A 12,714-nucleotide genomic window follows, 5' to 3' on the forward strand; every position below is an offset into this window, starting at 1 on the left:
TCACTGAGCAGGGGGGTAGACTAGATGACATTGAAGGAACCTTTCCCACATGACTCTCTCATCCTGTATGAATCATATTGGCTGCAGGTTAGAGGCTTGCGACGTAGAATTGTAACTTCTCGTGCATGACAATAGTGTCAGTTGACTGTATATGTCTAACTAGCAAATAGATAAATTTGGTCTTCTACTGTTCCAAGGTAGTGGTGAAGCTGAAACAAATGGCAGTATAGGATACCATTCCCCATGCATATAGTTGTAATTTCTAGTGTAATTAATGTAGTGCAATTTGTAGTGTAATTAACCACCATGGCTCGTTCAAGCTATGACTTGTCCTGGCATGTCCCATGAACCATTTGCCTGCTCTCCTTCCTGGGTTCAGCTTGTCAAGTTGCCCAAACCTTCAGACAACCCTCTTGACCTTTGAAGGTTGTTTCTCCCTCAGGCCACGCCACTCAGGTTTAGCTGCCATGACAAGCTGCACCCAGGTGGGCAGTTAGGCAAATGGAGCTTGGCTTGTGCTACAGCTTTAAAAAGGCACGGCCAAACCAGGCCATTACGTTAAACTAAAAAGCTCTTGAGATAATGCAATTGTGTCTGTAAAAAGGGTCTCATGGTCTGTGTCAGATGGTTATTTCTTCATAGTGATCTACTACTCATGTGGAGCTGACCTTGGAAAGTGTCTATTGAGGAAGCAGCTAGACAATTGATGTGAGTGTTGACCAAATGGTCTGTGTCCTGGTGTGCAAATGCTCAAAATACACAACAGGTGTAGGCTTTCTTTTAAAGGATTTATTCTTGAGAATAACCGACTACCAACAAATTGTTCCAGATGGTGCACCTGAGCAGTCCTCAGTTGGCCCTTTTATATATTGATCATTAAAGGGTTACATGTAACACTTTCCAATTGGTTACGGAAGCAAAAAGTTACACAATCTTTCTGGCCTGTTCCATTGAGAACAAAGATTCTTCCAAGGAGCAGGGAGGATGGTCGCTATTCCAAGGAAAAAGAGGAGGAGGAGGAGGAGGAGGAGGTAAGGTGGTGTGGATTGCCCTTTGGCTATTACCTACCAAGAGTCAGTTGGACGTCACTGGAATGGTACCTGGTTAGTGTCAGCTGCATTTCGAGGATGCACACATGCTGATGTCTGAGGGAAAAGGATTCTTTTCCTGGTCTAGCTATGTGTTCATATTTGCACGATTGCATCTATGCGGATTACATGTATTGATTTGTACATCATGAGGACAGTTGTTCACAAAATTACATCAGTTGAATCCATTACAAATTTGTTTCCAGGCAAAACTGAATGTGAAGACTCTTATCTTGAATGTCTCTGTGAGACATTAAAGTGAAGGTCTGTCTCTTCTAGCATAAACCTGCCACAAACTGTAGTCAGTGGTTAGTCCTGGTCCACTTCATTTGCTTTCTGATGTTCAGAGGAAAGGCATGCCTAAGGCCGAGCCATTTTGTGGAATTCTGGTAACATGCCAACCACTGCAATGGTACCCTTTAGGAAGTAGGTCAAAACAAGATTTCAAGCATACTTTTAAAAATATGTAAATCATTTTACAAACCTGATTGCTGATCTTGATTCCTCCTGCTTCCTCCTTTGATTTGCTAGCTTTTCTTTGATTTCACCATTATGTTGGGTGGGCTGTTTTACATTATTTCATGGTTGTTATTTTTAGTTTAGGTGTTTTGATTGTGAATTACTCTTATGAACTGTGGGGCAGAACAGCACAGAACTGTGGGGCAGAACTTGCACCTCCAAAACCTCCCTTTTGAGTGCTATCCACCCCTCCTCAACTTGCTTACCTTCCAGTAACCTATCCCAGGAGACTTTCCCCAGTCTGGCCTTCAGTTGGCCAAAGTTGGCCCTCTTGAAGTCCCAGCTCCTAGTGCTCGACCTGCTGCACGTCCCCAGTCCCCTGATCTCAAAGCAAAGGATGGAGTGATCACTCGCATCCAGAGCTCCCCTAATCTGTACTTCATCTATCAGCTCCTCCCTACTGGTCAAGACCAAGTCAAGGATGTTTCCCCCCCTTGTCGCCTCTCGGACCCTCTGTGTGAAAAACCCTCCCTCTATAGCTTCTAGGAAGCAACGTGACCTGGCTGTCACCACAGAGTGAGTCTCCCAAGTAATATCCGGGAGACTGAAATCTCCCATAATTACTGTGTCTCTTCCCCGAGGTATCCTTAGAATCTGGCCCGTCAGGACATCATCCAGGGTCTCATGTTGACCTGGAGGGCGATAACATACCCCCACTGTCAGGTCTCTTTCCCTGTCAAAACCCCCAAGTTTCACCCAGACTACCTCTACCGAATTCCCATCTGTGCTGCATTCTATCTTACTGCATCCTCTCCCTTCCTTGACATATAGAGCCACACCCCCACCCCTCTTTCCCTTCCTGTCCTTTCTAAAAAGGTGATACCCTTCTATGTTCACATTCCAGACTTGCCTTTCATCCCACCAAGTTTCTGTGATTCCCACCAGATCATACCCTCCTATTCCCAGGAGAGCTTCAGGCTCTTCCTGCTTATTACCCATGCTCCTAGCATTGGTGTACATGCACCTTAACTTCTTCCCACCACTTCCTTTCCTTGGAGTTCCCAGCCTCCTCCTCCTTCCTCCCATCCTCCCTGATACCTGGCCCCTCACTGTAGGAGTCCTGTCAGTCCCTGCAGTACCTCTAAAACCCTGCTCCCAGAGCCCTGATCCTCTCCCCACACTAGTCCAGTGCAGACACGTTTCTGGGGGGCATGAATCCCCCCTCCCGGCTCAGTTTAAAGTCTTCCGGACGAAGCTCACTAGAGCATCTCCAAAGGACCTTTTCCCCATCCTTGTGAGGTGTAACCTGTCCCTTGCCAGAAGTCCATTGGCAAGAAAACGAGTGCCGTGGTCGAGGAACCCGAAGCGTTCCTTCTGGCACCACACCCTAAGCCAGTCGTTCACCTCGGAGGCCCTCCTGTCCCTTCCTGGCCCAAATCCTCGGACAGGTAAGATTGACGAGAAGGCCACTTGGGCCTTCAGCTCCCTGAGTTTCTTCCCCAAGGCCTCAAAGTCCCTGGTGGTCCCAACCACACCCTGCCTGGCCACATAGTTTGTGCCCACATAATCACATGCCGGATGCATGTGCCCGGCAGGCAGCAAACCTCCCTTGTCTCCAGGTTGGGGTGGCACCCTGCCGGCTCAGTGCCCCTCAGCAGGGAGTCCCCAACAAAAATCACCTGCCGCCGTGCCTTCTTGGTGCTGGTGGGCAGCTGTGCCCTGGCCCTGGCCTCTCCCGCAGCGGACCCCTTGCCGCCTGACATCCCAGGCTGGGGGTCCTGCTGGTCCCCCAAGGTCTCATCAGCCCCAGCCTCCCCAAGTGGAGAGAATCTGTTTCCCAGCTCCAGATTGGTGCCAGGAGAAGGAGGAGGCCGTACTGGCCTCCTCCTCCTGTGGGTGACATGCCTCCATGTTTCTGCAGCTGCTCCTCCCGTGGTCTCTCCCTCAACCCTCTGTCCAGAGGGGGGCTGCTCCCGGGGGGCCTGGAGAGCTCTCTCGGCCCTCAGGCACCTCACCTCCTCCTCTAGCAGGGTCACCAGCTTGCACTGAGGGCAAGTGTATCCCTGCCTCTCCTGGGGGAGAAGGGTGAACATGTCGCAGCTGTCGCAGTGGACAGCAACACCCGTGACTCCCGCCAAAGCCATCTCCTGGTCTGCCATTGGAATTTCTTCCGAGACCTTACCTTGGTCCCCTGCCTTGTTTGTCCTGCAGTTCCTCTCACTCGCCCAGTTCTCCCAGACAAAAACCCACTTGCACACACACACACAAGGATAAAATAAACTTGAATTGGAAGAAAAACAAAGCACAGCACAAACAAAAACAAACAATCAAACCTCTGTGTCTCAGGGAAGGGAGTCTCTGGACAGCCCAGGGCTGCAGCCAAGGGACGCAGACAAATGATGACATCCTTCCTCTCCGCTGCTCCTGGCCCTCTGCTCCCCTGCCCAGCCCCTACCTTGCCTTCGCCAGTCCCCGGCCACTCAGCACTCTCTCCCAGCCTGTGCCTCTGCTGCTCTGCCAAGAGGCCAGAGCCAAAAGGCCTCTACTCCCTGCCCATGTACCCATACACCAATCCTTTTTATAGCAGGTGTCAGGGAATCACAGAACCAAGAGAAGGTATGCTTGGATTCGTAGGAAGGCACTATGCTCAGTCTCAGCAGTTTATTGGCAGAACACCTAGGACACCCCTCTCTGATAGAGGGACTAAAAAAGAAAACAGCACTGTCGTGTAGACAGCATACCAAACTGACTACGAGCTTCCAGAGAATGAACAGAGGGTTGTTCTTTTTTTTTTTTTTTTTAATAAGTTACGGGTCATGTACACAGTTTCAAGGCAGTGGTGAGTTTTTGAATGGGTGAGAATGAGAGAAGAATGAGGAATAATACAGAAATATTGAGAAATCATTATAGGCATCAGGAAGAATATCATTACCCATTGAAGGCTTAGGTAACAACTAAAGGAGTTACAGAAATTGAACAGGTTCAAAATGTTGCAGTTTTTGCAATCAGAGATACAAACTTCCTTAAGACAAAGCATGAGCTGGCTAGGTATTTTTACACTGCAAAGGAAGCACAGCTGCCCAGATCAGCTTGCAACACTGTTTCAATGCTGGTTCCTAGAAGTTTTCTTGAGAGAAGATGGATTGTTTGCATGCTTGGGGCTATTTTTTTTCCTTTTCCCAGAGAAGGAAGAATTAGAAAGGGAATACCCTGCAGATGAGGAGAGGGAGAAGACAGGCGAAGCTCTCCATATTTTAACTTACAGAACCTATAAATTTATGAGGTCTACTCCAACAATACTTCTTATTGTGTAGCCTGTGGCATGCATGGGCTGCTCTGCAAGAAAATGCATGAATAATAGAGCCCCCAGGGCTGCCTGCTTTTCCCAGGTGAAAATTGCTGGGTGAAAAGTTCTAGTTCCTTTGAGTGGAAAGGCATAAGGGCCCTGCTGCCAGATTTTATTTTAATGGACATACAAAAGCATATCTTTTTATTTGAGGATTTATTTGGACTTTCCCAACACATTTTATTAAAAAACCATTCACAGATTGTTCCAGAGGAATCAGCTGGTGATAGGACTCTTTGCCCCTCCTTGGCAATTATTCCTATATACCTAGTATACATTGTACAAAAAGACAACCACTTCAACAAATGCTTTGGATATACAATAGGTAAGCATTTATCTGAATATATCCAAGCGAAGTCCATATGAATCTTGCTCCCATCAGTACTAAAACCCTTTTTTCCCTTCCTCTCTCCCTCCCTCTGTCACACACACACACACACACACACAAAATCTGAAACCTAAAATGGACTCTTTTCCATCAAAACAGAATCTTTGTTTTGGACACAGTTAATTCTCTTTCTTTCTCTTCCCTTACTTCAAAAATACATTGAATATTTTGCCTCAGTTACATGTTTATAGACTCCTTAGATGATTTTCCCCTCCTCACACTGAGTAGCCTTCTAGAACATTCTAAATGTTTGCTTTGATCTGCATGGCTTAACAAACCAAGCCATATTATGAAAATGTTGCTTCCTCAAGGTGAAATCCAAGGATGAGCTACCTTTCAGCTACTGCAGTCATGATTCTTTAAAGAGCAATGGCTTCTACATGTCTTGTCATTACTGAACAGCAAATATGCGTAATATTTTACTGCTCTTTTCCCCTCAGTAAATACTACTTGTTGACTAGTGCCCCTGATAGTAAGATTAAAATTCAAAAACAATGTAGTATATAAAACATTTATGGGGGTGGTCTGTCACAAAGCTTTCTTCTTGGCTTCCTACTCAAAAGAATAAACATAAAAAGGAGATTGAGGGCTTTAAAATTTATTAAGTTGCTGTAATCGCATTCCAGACGGCCATTTCTTTTCACTCTTAATGCCTTTCCCACAGCAACTAAAATAGCATAAATGAGGAAAATGAGGCTCTATATTATTAAAACAAAATTGAATTCACAGAGAGCCCCTAGTGGCTCTGAAATACACTCTATGAGCAAAATTCATGTCCATTATGATTGGGCACATAAAATACATCAGTACAGGTTTAATGACATTCAATTCTTTCTTGTCTTTCCTATAAAGTAGGAATTAAAAATGAGATCCATGAAGTCCCTCCTGAGAATCTCCTGTGAAGCTCCCATCGCTGCCTGAATATAGGGACAAATTGCTTTGCTCAGCACACAAAAGGGCAGGCCTGTAAGACGCTTCTTACTCCCCAAATGTGGGCACTTCTAATCACTTGTAACTAGGTTAATAGACTTTTATATGTTATTTATGGCCTGTAATATGCAAGTGTCAGTTCTGGGTGCATCTAATTCATTGTAAAAGTATAGAGGCTGTTAAATGTTACCAATAAAAAGTGTTTAGGGGCTGATATGTCTAATGTGACATTTCTTAACCTTTCTTTGTTTTATTTTCCCCAGTGAACTTTTTTGGACAATGGTGTTACAGGGCAATTATCACACAACTTCTGTGCGGAAATGGCTCATAGAGGATGACAAATCAGAGAGTGGCAGGGTTTTAATTGTGCATGAAATTTATTTTATGTCTCATACATCAGGAGGAGGAGGAAACTCTTTCCCATCAATTTGATTAGACATATGAAGCTTGAATGTCATAGAAGTGAAACAACAACAGCTTTAACAGGATCTAAATTTAACAAATCACCATCTTTCAGATGGACAAGTGGACCTAAAATATGTACCTGCAAGGTAGCAACAACCAACACCAAGAAACTGCCTTCATAATTCATGTTATTTTTGTCTGCTTGGGATGTCACAAAATTATTCAGGATATTGCAATTCAAAACAGACGTGAAGAAATGTAGAACCATCTCTCCTAACTGAAAAGATGGGCAAAAATGATGTAGCAGTCAAGTTTGTGGTGCAGGAATTATCCTGACATTTCACAGAGCACTGAACCCATCAGACCTCAAGTGACAAAGATGGCCCCAGGAGCAACCCATGCTACAAAACTGTTCCCTCAAGGACAGTGTGACCTAGGGCAGATTGAATTTAATCCATCCATTCAGAAGAACTGCCCACTAACAGCACCTTAGTCTTGCTTAGATTGAACTTCATTTTGTTAGCCCTTATCGAGTTCATTGTCATAGCCAAGCACCAGTTCAGCATATCCACAGCTTTACCTGCAGGGGATGAAAAGCAAAGATAGAGTTGTGTGTCATCAGGGTACTGATGACCACACACTCCAAAACTCTGGATAATCCCACTGAGCAGTTTCATGCAGATGTCAAATAGCATGGGATGAATCTGACTTCTAATACTATGGAAGAGGAGGAAGATATTTGCCCATCACTTTCTCCACATCATACACAATTCTGTATACCTCTCATATTTCCCCTTCCTTGCCTTTCTTATGTTCTTTTTTCCTTACCAATGGATTTTTCCTGGGAAGAGCCATTTACTTCAGCTATAGAAAGGCTTCATCTAAACTCAGAGGAAATGAAATTCTGAGAGGAGACGCAAGGAGGTGGATGCTATCACTATCCATGCCAATCAAAAAGTGACAGTGCTGCATCTCTGCAAGCTCTGACAATTAAGATAGACATGACCAAGGAGGACCCTGATCCTGCTCTCACGAGGAGCCCTGCTTGTGTGTATCTCTGCATGCAAAGGTCCTCTTACACTGGAAAGCTGAGCACATGGACAACAAGAAGTGTGGCTAGTGGGTACAATCCGATTCTTTCCTCATCCATTCACTGAATATATGGAGGGAATGATTTCAACAGCCCCAGTCGAATGGCCACTTTACTTTAGATCAAATCCAAGTGTGAAAATATATAGTAAAGTGTATTCTACTAATTATATAACTACTGTATATTCTCTGTTTATTAATAAGGGGAATACCAGCTCCTTATTAGTTTGTTTATCACGTATTAGTTATTATTTATTTCTCACTTTTTATTTGTTAAGTGCATGGATTGAATGAAAATATTCCCTATATTTTATATAGGTTACTGAAGTAAATTAATGTGATTTGATATTGTAAATTGCTTTTACATACTCAGAAAAATGAAAAGTTATGTGTAGTCTATCCTAAATTTCTCCAGGGGCAGAAGAAAGATCCAGTTTTACTTGTTGAATACTCATTGATTTATTTTCATAGTATGAGTACCAGTGAGTCCACGTACTATGTCTGGGAATATAATGAAACTGAGTCTATATTCTGAGAATTTAAAATACAGCATTGAAAAAACTGTCAATTTAAGAGAAGAATGAGTTATTAAAATGAACATGCATCCATAAAAAAGTTGAATGAAGCTGAAAATATGTCAAGCTGTTTAAAATCAATTTAGAAGCCTAAAAATTGGCTTATTCATTGGTTTATGACTGAGATGCCTACTTTAATTGCAATTTTGGATGCTGATATGATGAAATTTTACTCACAAGACCAATTGCTAGAAAGGTCACATAAACTTCAGAGTTTCCTTAAAGAGTTGTCATGATTATTTCATTCTCCGCTGGAAGAAATACCGACACTTCAGCAATGCTAATACAAAACTAGATATAAGTTCAGCTTTAATGAATGTCCTTAGAGAATATTCCTTAGTCCAGAAAAGGTATGCTGGGGTTCACATGAAATTGCCAGGGGAAAGGGTGGAAAAGAACATTCTACCATCTCCTATTACAATAGTGCAGCTCCTATTACCCTCTCCTAGCACCGAAAATGTAATTCCCAGGCATCAGGAGTTTTTCAGTGCCGTCCTCCCAAACTGCAAAATTTGTATAAGGATCCAGCGCTGAACTCAGCCACCTATAGATGAGGAAGCCTAGATATCAGAATTTTCTTCAATGTAAAAATCCCTTGATCTCCTTGAGGCTTGCCTGTTCATGAATAAACATCTTGCACTTACCTAGACTCACTGTGGGACAAAAGCAGTAGTTTTTCTTGAGGTGGCAACATCTCATTCAAAAAATAGCCAGGATAGTATCGGTCAAGGGTAATTCTGACTTGGTACATAGCTAAGCATTATCATGGCTTCCAGGGTGTTTCCCATGTTTGGCCTGCTAAGAAGGCCTGCAAAGTCCACAGAGGATTTAAACAGGTTCAGATTTGTTTGAGTTCAGCCCGTGCATTCTTTAGCAGCCTGGCTTCTCCTAAGTTGTGTCATTTCTATGAACCTACAGGTTATTTTCCAGAAGTTTACTCAAATTCATATTTCTATCTATCTATCTATCTATCTATCTATCTATCTATCTATCTATCTATGAACCTCCAAACATTTTCCCCATAGTCTAAAGCACAAAAATGTGCATGGGGGATTTATGCATTTGGGAGGGAATCGCCTGTTTGGAACTGCAAATTTGCTTGAGGGTACATGAATAAGTAACTCAGGTAATTGAAAAAAAATGTAAATGAGCAGAAACCAGAACGAAAGTGCCTGGCAATCTGTGAAATGAGGTCAGAATGAATTGAACACAGTCTGTCTTGCAGTGTCTGGCGCGGCCCCACATTTCCTGGTCTGCCTCCATCCTGGAGCTTATTTATTTATTTATTTATTTTATTTATTAAAACATTTTTATGCCGCCCCATTTGCCGAAGCCTCGGGGCGGCTTACAACAAAATGTATGGGCTGCTATAGCCACCAGCAGAGCAATTCATCCCTGTTGCGGATACTGTCGAGACAGGGCAGGGACCCTCTTGGAGGTTTGCCTTGATCCAGCATCTTAAGATTTGTGTCTGGATGGGAGTAGTAGGTCAGGAGAACATGCCTCGTTATCCAAAGGTCTGGTCAGCTGGGCTGCAGGCAAGTAACAGGCTGCCTCTGATTCATGACCTGGCCCTCGAAATGGGAAATTGCCTGCTGCCTCTCACCACAGCCAGTGCCCATACACCAAGAATTCACTGCAAATCTCCTTTGTTGGTATCTATATATAGCCTTGGTTGGGACTGCAGGCTTCTTCTGCCTCTTCCTTCAAGGGGTGTATGCAAATGCATGCATAATTAACAGTGTTCCTTTCCTCTGTTCTTCTTAATCTTAAGTGCCACATAAATTTTCCTCTTTCAGAGGGTGCAGCTACTTATTCTTTCCTGCTGTGCTCAATGCCTTTTCTGACTTTGTATGGACAATTTGTACCTCCTGCAAAAGTACTTTTACCCATTATATTCTTATTTCCCTATGGTAAGTTGGGCATATTCTCCAGTTTACATAGGCCCTGGATCCCTAGCTACTGGCTGCTAAAACGTCAACATCGCTGACCATCAGCCATGCTGGTTAGAGAGGATGGGAGTTATTGTACAAAACCCAAGGATGTACCAAGCTCTTACAAAGAGATGGAAGAGTGTTACTGCACTTGGATAACTGCAAAAGCCAGTGGGCAGTAATTGAAACAAAACAAAATTTTCTGCAAATCTGCAGAATCTATATGACTTGACAAAGACCATCATTTGTAGAATCTGCAGGTAGGATGCATAAAATTCCAAAAGCATTAGAATCAGTCATGGAATTCCTTGACTTTCCCAAGTTCCCACACATAACTGTAAAGTTTAGGCAATATATCTGATAAACTGAAGTTTTTCCCACCTCTTCTGCTAGCTTAAGCAAGAATGTCAATAAGCTAAGCTTTTATCATTTGAGTAATAAGATAATTACATAACATGTTATTACCTTTATTTACTTAAATGATCAGCAGGAATGTTTCTAGCAGATGTTTCCCTGAGATAATATGCATTCAATTAGAAGAAACTAACAAATACAATGCCAGGGTGGAATATGAAACAATGGTTATCAATGGAGATCTCGCTTCCTTTGCATCCTTCTCAAGTCCTGGAAAGCACATTTAAAATTCAAATGTTTGCCTGAATAATAATAAGCAGAAGCAGTGTATGTTTTATCATATAACAGTTATGTTAATATTATCAATACCTACAAAGACAAAGACTACCCATGGTTGTGGGATGCACAGTAAGCCAAATCACATTGAAAAGAGGTATTTGCAAAGAGCAAGGATGTGTTTTACAGGCATGTAAATGTATCTTCAGTGTTTGTCAAGGGGAAAACAAATTTCTTTCCAAAGAAATTATTAATGGTGGAGCAGAGACTTAGAGAGAAAATCCTTAGTCAGAGTTGAGATAGTATCTAAACTTTTGGCCACTTTCAAGTTCATACCTTATGCGGATTACCTTGTGGAGTCAGTCTTCACAATACTGAAATGCCCTCTACTACGGATCAATAATGCTAGCTCCATGTATTAGCTATCATGGTATTATTATTATTATTATTAAATTTTATAATAGCAGGGTTTGTGGAAGAAAAAGAACTAATGTGGAGCAATTTTACATCCACCCAAGGAAGACTAATTTTGTTCTGTCTCGCATTTCTGCACTACAGTGACATCACTCTAGTGTTAAATTCTATGTTATCATTCCAAAATTTGTAAAAAAACCCCCAAAAACCTCTGATGTAAACAAGAATGATCTGAAGGTTTGTGGCATATGACAAAAGGTATGCAGAACCCTGGGTTGTGGTAATGTCTAGGGGAATGCATGGAAAGGACATGAAGGGTATGTAGGATGCAGTCCAATCTGGATGTCTATCACCACCAAACTCAGAGGATTATGGCCATCCTGGGTGAGGCAGGAGGACATAGGTAACAGCTGCCTCCCGCTCTTCCACCCTGACAAACAGTTAGATTGCTGGTTTCGATCTGAATGTGGCACCCCAGAGTGTCAGGAGCAGAGGCTGAGGCACCATTCTGAAACTTTAGATCCTAGCAGTGTCTTTCTCCATATCTCATGCTCCAGAATGCTCCCCAAAGCCCACCTTTCTCATGCTAATTTGGAGCTGCAGCCAGTGCAGGTCTATTACTGCCAATTGCAGGAAGGCATGAATAGAAGCTCAGCATCTCAGCTCCAAAGTCAGAGCAAGTTTCTGAGCTTGGAGCTGGAATTCTGAAAACCCCTACAGCGATCTAGGATTGTGCTCCCCTTCAATATTATTTTCTGGAAGCTTTTTTCAAAGAGGTGTAAAAATTTTTATCTGCCTTGTAATATAGCTTGAAAGGACTATGTCATTTTCAAAGGCAAGTTTATTTAATTGTAATACTTTTATAAGTGAATTTCAGGAAGATCACTCTGTGATTTGAGATATCCCACTGGTTCTCAGTCTTAATAAATGAACTTGGCCAGTCCATTCATTTGTTCCTTTAGCATCTGAATTTAATCCCTGGTGTTTCATCCAACACAATATATTTCTTGAAAATAGACCATTACCCTTCTGTGGGAGCAGCCATCAAGATCTGGGTGTCCTTTCAGTGCCAAAAAGTATGCATTTAATCTACTCTTCAATAAAGACCAGTTTATGGCATAATAACAACATTATGTCTTTACTGTGGGTTGGACCGCAGTGCAACCATTAATTTGAGAATGGCAGTGAAGGTTTGCATTTGTACAAACTGTGCAAACTCTTGATATACGGATGCTTGGGGGCAATTTTCTTTGCATATTGCCAATAGGAACTGTGCTGATCTGCACCTCTCGGAGTAAAATGTGGATCAGAACAGGGCGACCCATCAAAGTCTGCCTTTCTCCACAAACTGCAATGCATTTCTAGGTTCAAAGCCACACAAATAAACACATATTTTGATGAATATTTTGAAAACAAGAACATGCTCTTGAGATAAACTACACATAGCATCTACATA

This window comes from Varanus komodoensis, unplaced genomic scaffold (assembly GCF_004798865.1).
Source record: "Varanus komodoensis strain SLA01 unplaced genomic scaffold, ASM479886v1 scaffold6_4, whole genome shotgun sequence".
Classification (NCBI taxonomy): Eukaryota; Metazoa; Chordata; class Lepidosauria; order Squamata; family Varanidae; genus Varanus; species Varanus komodoensis.